The 4,593-nt window shown below is 39.6% G+C and overlaps 1 pseudogene; it reads left to right on the top strand.

Annotated features, from left to right (window-relative positions):
* The first annotated feature begins 454 nt into the window (after positions 1–454).
* LOC150000252 (oligosaccharyltransferase complex subunit OSTC pseudogene) lies at positions 455–902 on the top strand (annotated as a pseudogene).
* Positions 903–4,593: the final 3,691 nt, after the last annotated feature.

Below are 4,593 nucleotides of genomic sequence, written 5' to 3'. Positions count from 1 at the left end.
GTTCAACTGGAAAAGACAGATAGACTTAGCTGTCAAGTTTGTGCACACTTCCTCCAACTGCCACCCTTTTCTACTTCAAGGCAAAGTAGAGTAACTTAGAGAAAACAAAGACGTAAACTTCTCTGGCACTTCTGAATGCACTGCACCAAGTTCTCAAACCGCTGTACCCCATGTGTGATTTCCTCCTACTTTCCAAGGATTTGACCCACCAGCTCTTGCCTCTGAGCTTCCTTGTTGGTAAATAAAATCAAGATAGAGGATGGTCTCTCCTTAGACCCCTGATTGTTTATGCTCCATGGTATGCAGTTATTTTGCTCCCTAATAATGTAATGTGTCCTAATAATAGCATGCCAACAATATTTTGATTTTGTTTGATTTATTTTAATGGGTTAATATAGGAGCTGGTAAATTTTTCTAAGAATCAGAGACCGAGAGCTGTCCTCGCCACTGCCACATGGAGACTCTGTACCAAATCTCACTTTTTTGTGTCCGAATGCCCCATCCTGAAGCTGAAGAAGCCGCCTAGGGCCATATGCGCTCGGCCACTGTGCTGTACACTCTGGCGGTGGTGTCTTACTTCTTCATCACGGAGGAAAAATTTATGCTGTTATCGTTGAACCTCTGAGTGTTGGCTCTATGACTGATGAACATGGACATCAGAGGCCAGTAGCTTTCTTGGCCTACAGAGTAAATGGACGATGTATTATGGAAGAACTTGCATCCAGCTTCCTGTTTACAATGGAAGGTCTAGGTTTCATAATGTTAGACCGATTCGGGGCTCCAAACATTCCAAAACTCAACAGATTTCTTCTCCTCTTCATTGGATTCATTTGTGTCCAGTGTGCTTTTTCGTGGCTCGAGTATTCATGAGAATGAAACTGCCAGCCCATTGGATGGGTTAGAGTCCCTTCTGAGAAATCTGTGGATACTGGGCTTGTTTCTGTTACTGAAGTTTTTTTTTTTTTCCTGTGTTCATTGCAGCGTTATTTTTATTTGTTTATTTATTTTTTAATTTTTGGTTTTTCAATTACAGTTGTCCCCTTTTCTCCCAATTTCTCTCCCCCACCCAACCCACCCCCTCTCCCGCAATCATATCCCTCCCCGTTGTCCATGTCCATGAGTCATTTATACACGTTCTTTGACTAGACCCTTCCCTTACTTATCCCCCTTCTCTCCCTCTCCCCTCCCCCCTATTGACTGCTATTCTGCTCTTTGTTCTATTTAGTTCCTTTGTTTGTGTTGTTCTTTAGTTCCCTGTATTAGGTGATATCATTATGGTATTTTTCTTTCTTTGCCTGGCTTATTTCACTAAGCATAATTCTCTCTAGTTCCATCCATGTTGTTGCAAATGGCAGGAGTTCCTTCTTTCTTTCTGCTACATAGTATTCCATTGTGTAAATGTACCACAGTTTTTTGATTCGCTCATCTACAGATGGGCACTTAGGTTGTTTCCAGCACTTAGCTATTGTAAACAGTGCTGCAATGAACATAGGGGTGCATAAGTTCTTTTGAATTGGTGTTTTAGATTCTTCGGGTATAATCCTAGTAGTGGAGTCACTGGTTCAAAAGGCAGTTCCATTTTTAGTTTTTTGAGGAAATTCCATACTGTTCTCCATAGTGGCTGCACCAGTCTGCATTCCCACCAACAGTGCAGTAGGGTTTCCGTTTCTCCACATCCTCGCCAGCACTTGTTGCTTGTTGATTTGTTGATGATGGCCATTCTGACAGGTGTAAGGTGGTATCTCATTGTGGTTTTTATTTGCATCTCCCTGATGGCTAATGATGTTGAGCATTTTTTCATGTGTCTATGAACCTTCTGTATGTCCTCTTCGGAGAAGTGTTTGTTCAGGTCCTTTGCCCATTTTTTTAATTGGGTTGTTTGTTTTCTTGATGTTGAGTCATATCAGCTCTTTATATATTTTGGAAATCAGTCCCCTGTCTGTGATGTCATTGGCAAATATGTTTTCCCATATGGTTGGTTTCCTTTTCATCTTGCTGATGTTTTCTTTTGCTGAGCAGAAACTCTTTAGTTTGATGTAATCCCATTTATTTATTTTTTCCTTTATTTCTCTTGCTTTAGGAGATGTATCCATGAAGAAATTGTTACATGAGATATCTGATATTTTCTTGCCTATGTTTTCCTCTAGGACTTTTATGGTGTCACGGCTTACATTTAAGTCTTTGATCCATCTGGAGTTTATTCTCGTGTGTGGTGTAAGTTGGTGGTCTAGTTTCATTTTTTTGCATATCCCTGTCCAGTTCTCCCAACACCATTTGTTAAAGAGGCTCCTCTCACTCCATTTTATGTTCCATCCTCCTTTATCAAATATTAGTTGACCATAGAGGCCTGGGTTTATTTCTGGACTCTCTATTCTGTTCCACTGATCTATATGTCTGTTCTTATGCCAGTATCAGACTGTTTTGATTACAGTGGCTTTGTAGTATTGTTTGATATCTGGTGTTTTGATTCCTCCTGCTGTGTTCTTCCGTCTCAAGATTGCTTTTGCTATTCAGGGTCTTTTTTGGTTCCATATGAATTTATGGAGTATTTGTTCTAGGTCTGTGAAATATGTCATTGGTATTTTAATAGGGATTGCATTGAATCTGTAAATTGCTTTGGGTATGTTACTGAAGTTTTAAAGGCTGAACCAGTCCTCTGATATGATAACTGGAAAGGATGGGAAGCAGTAGAAAAGAAGCAGCTAGCAGAAAACATGGGGAGCATGTTAAAGCTCGGACTGGAGTATCTTCCTGGTACCAAAGAGACAAGCTTATTACCCTGCTTTTCCTGCTGACCTAAACTGACATAACAGTGACATTAAGTAGCATTTTTCTTGGTTTTTAATTTCTTAAAGAAAATACACTCCTTTTCTACATCCGTAATATTGAATAGAGTGATTATTTTTTACAACCCTCTTAACATTTTTTGGAGAAGACATTTCTGCCTTTCAGAAATTAATGTAAAGTCAGGAAGGAGATCCCATAAGCAGAGAACTCTGGCCAGCTGGCCAGCTTTACCTGTGGTGTTTTGCCTTTAAAGAGAGTGTATGACAGTACATTATTTCAGATATGTATATAAGACTGTTTCTTGAGCAATTAGGTGTATGAAAGGAACAGAAGTAATTTAAACAATTATTTTTCTAAGGATCAGATAGTACCTATTTTAGGTTTTGGGGGACATTTGGTGAGTTACCCTTGTAGTGCAGAGGCAGCCTCAGGTAACGTGCAAATGCATAGGCTCAGGGGAGTTCCAACCAAATGTGCATTATGGGCACCAACATTTGAATTTTATATGATTTACATGTGTCACAAATATTCTTTAAAAACATACCCTCCCAACCATTTAAAAATGTAAAAACTCTTCTTAGCTTGTGGGCTGTACAAAAACAGTGGGTGGGATTTGACTGCAGGCTGTACTTTGCCAATCCCTGGGTAACAAAGAATTGTAAATATTTTATATATAAACTAATGGACTTTACTCTATCCTTAATTTTCAAAAATGAGATGGCAAATAGGATTTTTTGACGGTGAGGTGAGTCGACGTTGGCATCCCAATGCATCCGGGAAGGAACAATTCATCTCATTGAGGAAATACCATAGGCAAAGTCCAAGACAGGAAGAACATTGGCAGCAGGTTCTCAGGATTATACCTTTTTATGTATTTCAATTGATAATTAAAATCAAAGAAATAGGCAGGGAGGCCCAGTAAAGACAGAGTCAACGGTGGCTTCCTGGGCAATGGGAATCAGGTTAGGAGTCAAGTACCTCATCATCGTGTCCACCAGAGGGTCTGAGAAGTCCTGGTTACATGAAATAATAGAGCTCCTTACTGTCTAGGTTGAATCAAGCCAGGATTTTTGGTTGTCATCCGTGACGGCTTTAGATGGGAATGCAATCTGATAGCAAAAGGCGAACCTTCATTGGAAGCTGCAAAGCCACAGAGCTGATCTAGTGAAGACGCTAACTTAGTGATATGAGAAACCAATCTGAAAAACTCTTGAAAAATATAAAGAAGACAACTGTGAGGGGTGACCAAGTTAATAAATATAAATAATAGAGTCTGGAGATTTGAGCCAAGGTTTCTGGGGGCTCCTTAAGAAACAGAACAACAGAACCAGAAGCAATAATCAAAGATGAAATTGAGTCAATGTCACTCTAATAAAGTCAATTATAAAGGATGGAATTGAGGACAGCTTTTTGAAAAAAAACCCTTAAGTATGTAAATAGAAAAGAATCATCATATGATTCAAAATGAGTCTCTGCAACCATTATCTCACTTTCTCTAAGAAGTTCTGAATGAGAAAGATAAAGAAAAATATCTTTTAATATACCACCCATACATTCTTCTTGAAAAAACTTGCTTAAGACTGCCAACTTAGAGATAAATCCAAATTGGGAACCTAAGCATGAGTAAACCATCCTATAAAAAGGCCTTCAAGTGAAGAACTGAGGCGGGTCACCCTCAACGCCCTCAACTTGGTGGAAACTCACTGTCCAGCAGTGGCCTCAGGATCACGGATGAGAGAAAATAAGTAGCTCAAACACTGTATTTTGTCTGGGAGGAGGAAAGGTGACTGATCTCTCCAGGGGACA

This window comes from Furipterus horrens, unplaced genomic scaffold, assembly GCF_987537825.1.
Source record: "Furipterus horrens unplaced genomic scaffold, mFurHor1.1.pri manual_scaffold_10, whole genome shotgun sequence".
Classification (NCBI taxonomy): Eukaryota; Metazoa; Chordata; class Mammalia; order Chiroptera; family Furipteridae; genus Furipterus; species Furipterus horrens.
Note: the sequence above shows the minus strand (reverse complement) of the source record. Positions and strands in the feature narration are given on the sequence as shown.